Source organism: Phyllopteryx taeniolatus, chromosome 22 (genome assembly GCF_024500385.1).
Source record: "Phyllopteryx taeniolatus isolate TA_2022b chromosome 22, UOR_Ptae_1.2, whole genome shotgun sequence".
NCBI classification, from domain to species: domain Eukaryota; kingdom Metazoa; phylum Chordata; class Actinopteri; order Syngnathiformes; family Syngnathidae; genus Phyllopteryx; species Phyllopteryx taeniolatus.
Genome location: NC_084523.1, coordinates 6,196,511 through 6,210,938, shown reverse-complemented (window position 1 = coordinate 6,210,938; position 14,428 = coordinate 6,196,511). Strand labels below are relative to the sequence as shown.

General features: G+C 43.1%; 1 long non-coding RNA gene across 2 annotated transcripts in view; it reads left to right on the top strand.

Annotated features, from left to right (window-relative positions):
* Nucleotides 1–13,079, top strand: part of LOC133472211 (uncharacterized) — a 59,771-nt gene extending 46,692 nt beyond the window's left edge. Inside the window, exons 4-6 of one of the 2 annotated variants that reach the window (XR_009786639.1) lie at nucleotides 10,685–10,747; nucleotides 11,875–11,931; nucleotides 12,370–13,079. This is a non-coding gene — a long non-coding RNA (uncharacterized LOC133472211). The remainder of the gene's footprint in view (nucleotides 1–10,684; nucleotides 10,748–11,874; nucleotides 11,932–12,369) is intronic. The other variant, XR_009786640.1, reaches the window with a different exon arrangement.
* Nucleotides 13,080–14,428: the final 1,349 nt, after the last annotated feature.

Sequence of the window (14,428 nt, the reverse complement as noted above, 5' to 3'; positions counted from 1 at the left end):
TGACACTCGAGCTTCGGAAGGTAGGAAATGCGCCGAAGGTTTGAGCGAATCTTTGCGGCAACAGGCGTTATTTTCGAGTAATACTTGAAAATGGAAAGCCTCGAGAGCTAAAATGAAAACTTTGTAAAAGCAGACTTGTCGATGCGGTTCTTGACGACGTGGGAACCAAGAAATGGCAAACAAGGCCCATTAGCATCCTGACTTCATATGACTGACTGCAAGTCATCCACTTGACTCCGCTTTGTAAGGCCTAAAACGATCCTCTCTCACAGTCCCAGCGAGCTCACAAAGTCATCATTGTTTACGAGCGCCATCATTCCGCATTGTCATTGCGTAATCCGTCCAAAATAATGACACTCTCGTCAAATTAGGGCTAAGCATTTAAGACGTACCTTTTTCTTTGAATCCACTGCGCTGCCTCTGTGTTTTTTCGAGGGATCTTGGAAGGGGTTTATGCGCCTTCCTGTTGCCACGGCAACCCATCGTGGATAGCTTTATACGCTCTGCCGCCACGAAAGTTGTTGATGCAAACCGTACGGACAAACTTCACAAACTGTTTACAAGGTAACATCCAACATCGATCAGATGGGAGAGAAGGGCGTAAGACGTTTGTGGGGGAAAAAGTCAAGAAATGTTCGGTACATTGAGTCCAGGGAAAAAGGATGGAAGGAGCCCCCAAACAAAGCCAAGTGCTGAGAGTCAAATAGAAGGTGAGAGCGAGGTGATAACAGCGGACAAAATTGTCCTTCAGTGTAAATTAAGCAAACGCCACAGCCGTCACAAGTCTGGACGACATCCATTCAATGAGGATTTATGAGCCAATATACACATGAACCACACACTGAGGAGGAATTCTGAAGCAACAATACATTAGATGGGAAATATGGCTGAAGTGGTAGAGGCCATGAATCAGGACTGGGGAACATTTTCTCTTAATACCGCTCCAACCCATACCCGGGGATTTAAGGAATTCGCTCTTTTGTGCCCTACAGGGTTGGCATAACGCATGAAGACAAGTTTGATACATTAATCAATGTTAGTTGCCAATGATATGCTTCCGACTTTGTGGTAACAGTTTAGGCAAGGCCCGTTTGCTCCAAAGCAGCTGCAGCGACAAATATTCCAAAGGCCGGGCGTCCCCGTACTTTTGTTCCTTCGTTGAATGTTTCCAACGAGCTTTTACATCACTGCACATTCGAGCAAAAGCGGCACATGCGCGTCACGGCGCTTAAGCGAGCGGCAGATAGACGACGACGACAGCGGCGGCAAGTTGAACGGGCGGCCACGGCCGGAGGAGAGAGAAGAAGCTGGTGGTTTCTGCGCGAATTTCGTTTCCCTTTCTAGTGTGAGGAGAGGAGGAACAAGGGATGCAAGACAGAGATAAAAGGAGGTTGATTCAAGAGGCGAGGCCGAGGAAAAGTGGCCCTGCGTTTAGAATTCGCCTGGCACTCGGTGGGCTTATTTTCATGCCCTGGTTTGTCAAAAGGAGAGTGTGCCAGAAGGGCTCTGGTGGAGGAGAAGCAGACACATGTTGTCATGTTGTCGAACTGAAGCAGAAAACACGTCAAACTGCGGATTTTTCACATCTTAAGTCCGAACTCTTTGGGAGCGACTACAATGAAACCAATATTTCCACTTTGTTTCTTAACCAAACAGGCTTACTGAAATGTATCTAACGTAACTAGTTTCACTCGTTAATGTTTAAAAAATATCCAGACTTTCAATCTTGAGGTGACAAAATGTCGCACGGCTCCTCCAGAGTCAGGGAAGAGGCGGAGTATTACAACACTTCTCAGATAGTTGAGTGTTGAATAAAATAGACTTGCTCTCAAGCTACACTCTAAATTGGTTGATCATGCATAAAAATAACAGAAAACGTGTGGACAGACCAATAGCATCGATTTGTGGGGGGGGGGGGAAATGTACTTGAAAATATTTGGAGAGACGATGTTTCCGCCCGACGACGAGGATATGCAACTGTGGGCGGCACAGTGCAGAGCTTCCGGGTTCGACTCGCCTGTGTGGAGTTCTTCCCGTGCTTGTGTGGGTTTTCTCCGAGTAGTCCAGATTCTCCGCACATGCCAAAAACATGCATGTCAGGCTCATTGAAGACTCCAAACTGCCCGTAGCTCCATGTGCACGAATGGGACTGCTAAGAAAGAATCCACTGAATAAAATGTCCTTAATTTCAAAGTACGTATGAATCATAATGTCGCCGACAGTGGGCAATTGCAGCACCGCCAGAGGTCCGTGCCCTGCTGAGTGCCATTCGAGTGCCAAATGAAAGTATGAAGTAGACACATTGATACAAACACGCCACGGTTACGCGGGGCTACTTTGAGCAACTGACTAGTTTGACGTCATTTGGATTGCGAAGAGAGCGACGAGAACAGGGAACGTGTCATCAATTGAGGCCGCCGACAGGCCACGGTGTCCCACTAGTGTGTCAATGGTGAAGAGTGGCGTCACCAGGACCCTGGCAGCACAATACTCCTACTACTCCTTCATCTTCTATCTATCCTTCCCTTCTCAACTCATTAGCACTACCCTTCACACTTTATTTATTTATTTATTGGTGCACTCTTTGTCTCATCCTGTTCATTCTTTTGCTTGCCTGCCACTGCTGTTGCTATGGTAACATGGGATGAACATGCTCATACTACAGTGTGAGGCGAGATGGTTAGCGTATAGGAATCTCACACTTTTCCACTGAAGCAAATTTGTGAAATTGTTCATTTTCTGCATACAGTCTAAATGCAACAAATGCACAAGTGCTATGAGCACCCATCCGGCATCCGCTAACGCTAACTGATGAAGAAGCCTAAATCCTCACATATGCAGAGTGGAATTGCACCATAACGCTCACCGCCGTGGTCTCGGTGGTCCGGAAAAAAATGAGACGGAAATTCCATTATCAACGCTCTTGTGCTTCCCTTGTTCAATTTGTTCAGAAGTTTGTTGTGATTGAATTCAGAAAAACAGTGTGTTTGTGATTTTTCCTTTTCCTGAATGCTTTCTTCTGTTTTTGTGACTTTTTTCTATGTCATGGGGAATGGGGGGGTGGAGATATTTTGAAGTTCCAATCCATTGTTAAATATCTGTCCGATAAAGCTCTTGGCTCCTTGTACCCGTTGTAGCTAATGTTATGACCCGTGAGCCATACAAAGCAGCTTTTAGCTGCGACAACGAGTGATGCGAGGCAGGGGTGCATCAACAACAAAAGAAAAACCTGCCGCCCACTTCTTTCCACCCTTTTATCAGTCGCCAGCTGGGTGACATTTAATGGCTGTTCGTCAGCAGAATGTCAACTGAGCCCTGCAGTCACTTTGCCGTTCTCGAAGGAGCGAGGTGTACAAGGAATATTTCGATGGTAAAAATGGACTCCCTGTGATGGAGTCACATAAAGTTCTGAATGAGATGAGCACTCATACTCTGGCTATCATACTACTACCGGTTGTACAACATTTCGCATGCAAATATAGCAGTAAAAGGCGGAGCGTACGTCGTTTCACGCATGAATTCTGAATGTGTATTTAAACGCCATTGTGCATGTGTGTGAGTGAAAGTGTCACAGTTCCGCCGCATCTTTCCAGTATGTGCAATACTGTGGAACAGCGTGGGTGGGCGTCTTTTATCGCTCCCTCAGGAATCCACATGAAAGCACGCGTGTGTGTCGGAGACAGGCCGGGGACAATGGGGAGTCAGAAGGTGCCGCTCTGTTGGTAGGGTGGGCAAGAGGGGGCAAGACACAAACAGCGTGTTTCTCAGCAGCATTCAAAAAGTTGAAGAACTGCACATTTCGTATCCATTTTCAAGTACGGCCACTGTTGCTTGTTGCTGTCAGTGTTCGTGACACGCCGAAGCCGTGGCCCAATGGTTAAGATCTTCGCCTGCCACCGTGGCGGACCTAGTTTCCAGACCCCAACCGGACCATCCGCCAACATCCCCCGGACTCACGGCTGTGGTGTCCTTGAGCAAGACACTGATACCCCGAAATGCTACCTGGGCGCTTCAACTGCGTATCAGCGTGTTCCACTAAGGCGTATGTGTTCACTGTGCTGGGTTAAATGCAAAGAACACATTTCTTGGATATTGATTACTGTGTAGGAATACCAGTTTGACAATAACAAATTTGATCAAGTTACCTTTAACCACATGTTATTATTGTTATTAATTATGACCATGTTAATGATTTCTCACAATAATTGTTAAAAATCAAGTGTGGGACGAGAACAATGGGCCAACAACAGCCATATCTACAAAAGTGATTTCTATTAAATCTGCAAGTTCTCACATTTTCAAATGATCGCTTCAACAACATTCCTCGGAAATCACAATGTCCCATAACTTTTGCACTATTTTTAGAACCGGCTTGCGGTCTATTCGTAGGGTCGTTGGCGGCAACGCAGATTGCTGACACTCTGATTACATTAACTTTTTTTAATAGATTTTTTTTTTTTATGTAAGATTCACATCCACATAGGTCCAATATGACCAATTATCGGCACACACGTACATGTACATTATGTATGTAGGCTCAGTTTTTGCTCAACAGTGCTTATAATGCCTGAATTGCTCGTGTTCCCGCACGCAATCATACAACACACAAACTAAGAAGGTAAATTAGGCCCACCTGTGCGGCAACGTAGGACTTTTTAACTACAATTACATTCAAATCATGTGCTGCTCGTGGTGCTAATTGACAATATTGATTACTAACTCCCAAGGTGAGAAACAGTGAAAGGACTTGCAGTAAGCAGAAAGCATCTGAGGCTAATATGATAAAACGAGGGCTCTGCAAATCCTCTACTCCGGAATAGAACGTCGTCGTGGCGAGTCACGTTAGGCGTCGCACACCGAGGGACATGACCGAACTGTCGCGCAGTGTTGTATTACATGATATTTTACAACAAAAAATACCTTTCATGGTGCCAAGCAAGATCGAGCTGGCCTCCGCCAAGCTGCACCAATATATTATATACATTGTCTTACGATTATACTTAACTATATTAATTTCATATGTACCTCTGGTTAAAAAGCAAAGCATGGAGAGTCTCTGTCGTCGAAATTGAAGTCACTGAATGGGTCTATCGTTGCCAACCCACACTCTTGTCTTCTCACCTGTGTCCTCCTTTCGTTTTATCATTATATAGCTACCGCGGCCTCGGCAATCTACTTCTACGTTGACAATCGCACCATGTCGTTTGTGGTTCAATAAAATAATACTGTTCTTCAAGATTTTGAGGTGGCTGTGAGGATTTCCTGTCTATTTATCCACAAGAATATTTCTGAGGCCATTCTAGTTCATCCCAAAGGTGTTTGATGGGTTTGAGGTCAGGGGTTTTAGCATTCAAACATGCCGTTGTGGACCACTGGGAAAAGAAAGGGGCCTTAGCTGTTTTTTTGAAAAACTGTTTTATTTTATTGTTATTTTATTTTAATACAGCTGAGGTAATAAGACTGTGAAATGTGAATTCAATGTCAGACGTTCCAGTACAGTGTCAGCATTCATGGTCTTTTATGTGCAACCGTGCAGGTGGTATCATGCATTTAGCGGTCAATCCAAATAAAGGCGACATTTACTCCACCTGGAGTTATGTGGTTTGAAAAGCTATGTAAAGTATCTGGAATTTGAAACGAGCAAAGGCCTACTTTAGATGAGCTGAAAGCTGAAAGCTCGGGTACGCCCCGAACTTTCAGAAATGCTTTGGTGTCACTGGGAAGGAGCAAAAACGCGAGCGACTCGGTTCCGCCCTCTCACAAACCATCGACGCCATGTTACCTTTTGAAGAGTGATAAACGTGAGCCGCAGCCCAAATTCCGAAGCCTGCGTGTCATGTAGTCATTTATACATCACGAATGACTGCCTCAACAGTGCTGTTTTCCCCCAGCTGCACATTTTAAAGGCCCCTCGGGTTGGATGAGGCTTTAAATATGCTTGACCGGGAGGGAAATACTGTCTATGAAGCATATCAGTCCGAACCTACTTTTGTACCCACGCTGCTTATTGTATTATCATATGAGGCATGCATCTGTTATTTACCGACGCGACTATGAGAGATGGAGTACAGACTCTCTTGTGTTGCTTCCTGCAAGGCACGTACTCCCTTGCGTGTTGAAAGTTGACCACAACATTGCAGGGAATCGGTGCAGGGAGAGGATGGCCCGGACACGAAAGCCAGCCGTAATGGAGATAATAGGATGGACGAGTGCGGGCCAGTAAATTAATGGGGCCTCCTTGACACCAAGTCCATTTGTTAGTTTTGAAACGTTGTGACAGTTAATTACTGGGGGTAGGCTGCAGCGGACCACTCCACTTCGGCGGCCTCGGGACGTTTGCCGGTGTGTAGGGAAACAGAGGAGACAGCTTACGAGGCTGTGGTTTAAGTGCGTAGGCGGCGAGGGAATCATCGGAGCGGAGGTGGGTCGCGCGCCTTTTTAGCCTGTAGGCATATCCGCACAAAGCTGTCTCTCGGAACTATTTGCAAGTACTAATTATCTTTGTCGGACATATTTCGGAGCATTTTTTGCTGCGAAATTGACCGTATGCAGAACCCAGTAGGAATTTCCACACCAAGCTGTGCAACATCAGCTGTACAATTCAACCCCCACCCCCCACCCCCACCAGAGGTAAATAGGTTCAATTTTATTTTCTCACAATCAACCCCCTATTATTATTATTCAATATATTTACTCATTTTTGCATCCAATTTGGTCTGTTCTAATAATGGACAGTTTGACCGGCTCCTTGCTATCCAAAAGTGATTCACTTCCCTTTGAAATGCCTCACTGAGCCTTCACACAATTGGTGGTAATTAACATCATTCCACGCCTACTTTTCTTGTTTGGACGTATCAAAATGTCAGCCGAGAAAATGGATGATTGCTTCCTTAAAGAAGTATTAGCATGACATAGACTTTGTACCCTGTCGAACATGAGTCAGGATGAAAGTGACAATTAGTATACATCATGCATGTGCAATTTTCCCTTGCTATATTGCGGTGCACCTATTAGTTTTTTTTATCAAAAATAATACATCGTATCGCAGGAGTTTGAGTGTGTGCTATCATTTTTTTTGTAGTAAAATAAACACTAGAGGCGGCACGGTGGACGACTGGTTAGAGCGTCAGCCTCACAGTTCTGAGGACCGGGGTTCAATCCCCGGCCCCCCCTGTGTGGGGTTTGCATGTTCTCTCCGTGCCCGCGTGGGTTTTCTCCGGGCACTCCGGTTTCCTCCCACATCCCAAAAACATGCATTCATTGGAGACTCTAAATTGCCCGTAGGTGCGAATGTGAGTGCAAATGGTCGTTTGTTTGTATGTGCCCTGCGATTGGCTGGCAACCGGTTCAGGGTGTACCCCGCCTCCTGCCCGATGATAGCTGGGATAGGCTCCAGCACGCCCGCGACCCTAAATTAGTGAACACATCGTGAAAAGTTCTTCAATTTACTGCCAAACTAAACATAAAACAAAGAGAATGACATTTGGCATTTAAAGCAACCACATCACTTTGAATGTCTGCTAGCTGAATGCCAACACACAGTGCAAAATGCCATAGACAGGCAAAAGACTAGTATCTATGTGGCGCTGTGATAACCTGTAAAGCAAAAGGTACTTGAACAAAAACAGTACAGCAACACATGTAGACTGACAATGTAACAACAATCACAGGCGTATATTCTTTATCCTTTGTGAAAAGCGACTAATATTACTTCAGTTCACTGAGTCCCATTCATTTCAATGAGGAAAGATGATTTGAGATACAAGCGTGGTCACAGAACGAATTAAATATGACGGAGTGTCCCGCTCTTATTGCTGGTTTGCTTTGCGTTTAACCGTTATGTGATTTTTCTGACATTTATTTTCTCTTAAAATATATTCCATCTTGAGTCTTTGTGAGAGCAGAAAGCTTTGACTTTGACTTTGTCTGGAGATTTACTGTTAGAATTAAGCAGGGAACTTCACTTATTATTCACCAGGCCCTTCAGATCTCAAACGCCGACGAGCATCCACCTCCTCCTCCGTGTTGAAGGAGAACAAAACAGAGAAGAATACCAATGGGAGCTGCTCGGAAATTGTTTCATGAAAAAAAACTACTCGTGCTAATCAATTGAATGTTGCTTCGGGACTGTACTAACAAAACTTGTGCTGTTGGCCAATAAAGAGCTAGAGAACGTTTGAATAGGTCCATACTCAAAAGTGGCGTATAATCTTTTGTTATAATAATGCAACAGGGGCTCGCTACCTAAAATTGCGGCTGTTTGGGTTGGGCAAATATTTAGAATATATATATATATATTTTAGAATTTGAATTGCGCATTAAAAAGGCAAATACGCTCCATGGTGATTGTAAATGAGTCCGATGACAAGGTTTCTTGAGCATTTCGAGTCGTGGAATTTGGAATTGGAGAGATCCCACAATCTGGATGGATGTTCCAACGCAATAGCTGTATTTATATATTTATATAAACATGTTATATCAATAAGCAATGGACTGTACTTTTGTTGTATACTTAATTCCACAATTAAGTGAGTCCTCAGAAGGCTTTTGACCTGTGATGAAGAGACTTGTTCATGACATTTTGAAGGTTTAGGTAGCAGCTTGAATAGCTATTAAATCCCAGAAGGACAACGTTAACGTTGATTGTACATCAACTAGCTGTACATCTTCGTTGGATGTTTCCCTCTCGGATAAAATTGCAGGTTGTTGGTTGTTGACCTGCTTTTTTGGAAAAAAAAAAAAAAAAAAAACATGACCAGAATTTATGACACTGTATGGCAGCGCTTCCATACACACTTCAATTGCATGCGTCAAATCCCAACCTGCCAGGATCATATAAGTGTTTCTTTTTTTATTGCTCAGGGAATCGCTAGTTTTTCCTACACATTGACGTGTTTTTCTCCAGCTCTAGCGGACGTCTTGCGGAAACTCTTTCTGTGGTTGACGGATGATCCTGCCTGTTAGAAATACTATGCCTCTATATATTATAACGCTGTATCGTAACAATTGTAACTATTTGGGTAATCTCCTGTTTTCTCTTTTCGCTCGGTGTGTCACACTCCTGGTCCTCCTCTGGCGAATGGTATTTTATAGCTTTAAAAGTCGTGTTCATTTGTGGGTACCACCCCAAGTGCAATCTACACTCATAAACTCTTCCTTTTCACCCGTCTGCTTCCTTCCGGTGAGAGAGTCACTATACTGTAGATCAAATTCTGGAAGCTCCTTGGAGTACAATTGCTGCCATTAAAAAGAGGTCAGATGAGGTGTTGAGGGCATCTTCCAGGTTTTCCAGGCACATTTCACACAGTCACACAGAATTCTATCCAATCTGTCCCATGAGTGCCTCAGGGTCCCTTTACGATGTGTCGGTCTAGACATCTACTCACCCGGAAAAGTGACAGTGCACAATCAGGCACTAAATTGATGATTGTATAATACTCTACATTAGTTGGAAGCATAAGGTGCATGATGGATGTGTTGGTTGAAGGCCACAACGGTATGACTCAAGTCATGAGTCAGGCGGCCCTGAGCCCCAGCGGCAGGAAGCCATAGAGTGTGAGATTGATAGTTTTTGAATCCGTCCACAGCAACCTCTTGCGTAGGCCCGATATAATTCCCGCCTCAGCCTGCGGGACAGCGGCACCTCCTCAAACCCAAACTCGTGCTCTCGAACAACGGCAGCAGGTTGGGAAAAAGCAACTCATGAAAGTGTAGCACTTCACGTTCACTCAATGAAGACGTTCACTCAGTGAAGTTCAATGCAATTCGTCCACTTCCGATTTGATTTAGAATCACTTTTTCCCCTTAGGAAATAATGGAAATAAAAACAATCTGTAATAGCAGTCTCATATAGTGTATCCTTTATGTAACAATCATACAAGTGTAAAGGGTAAAAATAAATAAAGAAATTATCTCCACACCAGAAGGAGCAGCACGATGTCCCTTGAATTGTACCAAAAAACGTGGCAAAAAATAGTTTTTACATCCTACTTATTTCATTGCTGTATGTTTTTATGAAGTATAGTATTGTTGGGAAAGATACACAACAAATTAATGGATAACTAGTTTTGAAATCAGAATTCAATGAAAGCAATTTGTTTAACCATTGCAGATTTGTTTTGACAAGGAGTTGGGGTACAAAGAAATGCTTAACGTCATTAAAAGTGGAGACAATTTGCTATTTTGGGTCAGAGTTTTGCAAGAAAACATGAAGTAGACGCACACGATCTACTTGATTCCGAATTGAAAACAAATGCCAAGCAAGCATCTCGTGCAGTTGACTCAAAGTGGAAGCAGTTTTGCTCTCTAATGCACCACTGATGCACAGAAATGTCACTGGTGAAGTGGTAATGGTGTTTTTCGACCTCTTTCCACTGACATTTACAAATATTTGCAAAGGCGAGGGCCTTTCGCCCCGGGGTGTCGCGGAGGACGCCGCGAGCAGCCGCACCATTGTTTGTGATTTGAATTGCTAACTTGATAGCCGGGGACGAGATTAGACTCGGGCTTTAATATTTGAAAGGAAAGCGGAATCCGCTGGTGCTCGTGCTTCCCAGTGTGGAGCTGTACTCCGCTGTTCGCCGTTGGTGGCTCGCATTGACTCTGGCTAGACAGCAAAGCATCATGGGAAGGAGAGGCAACAGAGCTCCCATTCTAACTGGCATCCTTTCTGTCTGTTTTGCAGTCAAAATGATGCAGAGAGGACAAAAGAAACCGTTGAAAAAAAGGAGGGATGAACACAGCATGGGTAATATATTCCTTTATTTGGTGCACTTTCTCAAGTTTTCAGACTTTGTTGCTTGTTAGAGGCTTAGGACGTATGTGTTGTGTCTTCAAAGAATTTAATAGACCATCACACTTCAAGGAAATGGAAAACTGAGTTCAAAGTATTTCTCACTTCTTTTAATCTATTATTGATTTGGGGAAACTTTGCTTCTTTCTGCCAATATGTCCATTTCAAAGAATATTTTTTTTTAAATGTGTGGTTTTAGCCCTCGTGATCCTTTTATACAATGCAAATTGAAGATATTGTAGGAGAGGAGACGAGAAATGTTGTTTTGAAATGGGGAGGCAATTTCTGTCCTTATTCCTGAAAGGTACAAGTCACAGTAATGTATCCCATAGAACTGGTTACAGGATTCCATGGCACAACCAAAAAGCATCATTATTTTCACTGCATCAACAGTTAAGAAGAGACAAAAGCAAAATTGCATTAACAAATAGATTATGCCATTTCACAATACTTCAACATCGACCTTCGCAGAATGTTGATAGATTGCCACAGAAAGGTGCAAAATAAAAAATAAATGCACAGAAAGGCAGAAGCCAGCCAGCCGTGTATCAGGAATCAGATTAACAACGCAAGTGTAAGCAAGTAGTACAAATCAAAGAAGACTATGTTCCATGAAGTGGTGATGCAAACGATGGATTTTGCAACCCAGAGACAACGTGTGTTCAATACGCATGCTGTACAGAAAAATCAATTCAAGGTAAAAAAAAAAAAAATCCTGCATAATTTTGCCACCACGCAATTGGTATCCCAAAAAGTTAAAGGTTAAGTCGGATGTGGAATAAAGAAAGTGATGGCTTTACTTGGTGGGAACTGAAAGCACATTATTTTGATTGCGATAGATGGATTAAAGCCTGCCAATTTAGCCATTATTATTTATTTTTACCAAGATTGTTCACAGTGTATCACTGTTCTAGAGAGACATAGTCTTAGAGTTTGTATTTTGCTGGATTGTGATTATTCAAACGTGTTGAAAAATACCTCCCTACGCTGTGAATATACAGTACAGGAGAGACATGTTCGGATGTGTTGTCAGCTGCAGATGACTGACTGTTGGACAGACTTATTTTTATTGCTCCCGCTAGGGACATTGTTGACGGTCGACACCCTGGGGACGTCTTGATATGTAACGCACAGACCACGTGAGGCATCCGCCGCAACACTCGGACATTTGGACCCTTCACATGAACCTGTGAAAGTGAACATGTCAATCCATGGGAGTCACATTGCACAATTTTTTTTTTTGTCATGTATTCACAAATGCTCAATTGTCTGAGAAGTGTTGTAAAATTCTGCCGCGGGTGACGTGCAGTATTATGTTGCCTCAAGATTGAAAGTCTGGGTATTTTTCAATTTTTGGGGGTACAATAACGAGTGCAAATAGTTAGGTTACATGCATTTGAACAAGAGCGTTTTGCTCTAGGGTTAGGAACAGATTGGCAAAATAGTCAGCATGGATGGTTTATGCCAAGTAAGCCAACTGGGCAGTAGGAAAGAATATATATATATATATATATATATTTTTTTTTCTTTTTTCAGGTGACTATAACCACTCCATTTCGTCCTTTCCTTCCACACAGGAGCTCATCGTCACATTGTTCTTCCAGTGGGCTCTTCTTGTATGAGCCGGCGCTTCCACACGTGGGTCTAATGACTGACCGCCGACCGTCTGATGGGAAAGTCGGGAAGTCGTGAGAGATGAGTGCTCCAGAACAAATCACAGCTTGGCTTCAGCTCCGATTTGTGAGTCGCAATGAAACACTTTACGAGCGCCTTCATTCCACAAGTTAAAATGATTCATCTGCGCGGTCTACATTAAACAGGTTGTAATGGTTGAGTCATTGATTTAAATGTGACTCCTGCTGCTCTGTTCCATCTTGACAGCGGACGGAATGTCTTCCTTTGGTCTCCACAATTCTCCAAAATAGCTTTTATTTCATGTTCCCAATTCACTGGTTGTACAGCACATATTTAATATTTAGAAAGTACAAATGAATGCACCGGTACCTGGACTTACAAGTTTTTTTTTTTAGATTAGAGCCGTCGCTTGGATGATTTATTTATTTTTCCCCCCCCTTGAGTTAGAGGTAACAATGATAGCCGTAATTATGATTCAGTCAGTGTTTCTTCAGTGTGCTATCATAACAACATTCCCTCTTATCTCACTCGTGCAATGTGCAGATAAGGTGAACTGTTCTGGCAGGAACAGCAAAGTCTTCTTCTTTTTTTGCCTGGCTGCAAGCTATTATGCCTGTGCCTAAAAGAGTTTTTTTTTTTTTTTAGCAACTTGACAAATCAAACGATTGCTGACCTGTTGACAAAATATTGGTAAATAGACCCCCTACAATATTTTTTTCCATTTTTTTTTTGCCATTTATGGGTGCGCTTTTTGCATTTCAATGTCTAAATCAGATCAGTGCGTTTGTAATAAGAGTTTTTAGCATGTGTACTGCTGTGTACAGTCCATCCTCTTCAGTAGCTTGCTGTTTTCCTCGAAATGATGCAACGTTATGCATGAACACCAAATAAGATTAAGCATTAGCGCTCTTGTCGTCGCCGTTCTGTTCTCCTCCTCCTCCTCAAACTCAATTCTGCTTTCCTGATTAAAAGTGCACTGTTTCTATAGAGACGCGCCCGCTGCGAGATGGCATCGGGTCCGCTCGGCTAACTCGTCGTCCAACCCGAAAAGAAACACCACGCTGGGGACAACATTAGATCCACCTGCACGCTCTATTTCAGGGGTGGGCAAGTGTTCATCAAAAAACAGACAGTGGTTTTATTCCTTAAAAAGTATATTCAGTATTATTGCAACAACCGTAATGTTAGGCAGTTTGAAAAATAACACTGCATTTCAAAATAGGAAAGAAAAAAAACTTCAATCATGATTCAATTAGGAGGCATTATACAGAAAAGTTAAATCAAAATTATACCTAAATAAATGCTCAAAATCTGACAGTTCTTAAAGATAAAATGCAAATATGTTGAAATTAAAAGTTAGATACAGCGGAATTGTACTTTGGCAGTGATTCTTTCTAGTATCACTAAGGAAGTGTACTAGTCTTTTAGAATTCCCTTCTTTACATGATTAAGAGGCCTGTAATATTTGTTGCCTAATTGTTGCGGAGAGGAGGGTCCGTCGGGAAGTGGAATCTCAGATTCAGGAGGAGCAGTGTGGTTTTCGTCCTGGCCGTGGAACAGTGGACATGCTCTACACCCTCAGTAGGGTCCTCGAGGGTGCATGGGAGTTCGCCCAACCAGTCTACATGTGTTTTTGTGGACTTGAAGAAGGCGTTCGACACGGCACTTTTATGACACGGCACTTCTTTTTTCTTTTTTTAAACGACTTTAGTTGATTTATGACCTGTCGAAAAAAAATGATAATTACCTGTCTCCTCACCTACCATCTTTGCATTCACGTTGTAGTGACGTATGTTATATTTTATACTATGTGGGACTTTGCTCGTAGCCATAGTGAGGTCCTCCAGGGCGGAACCCCGATGTCACTCACGATACTGACGGTGCGATACTAGAAGATCCATGACATGAAATTGCACATGGAGTCTGCGATGAATGTTTAGGTTATGAATCACTGAGGGCAGATGTCTGGAGGAGATCATTTACGCTGGATGGCTGCACTGA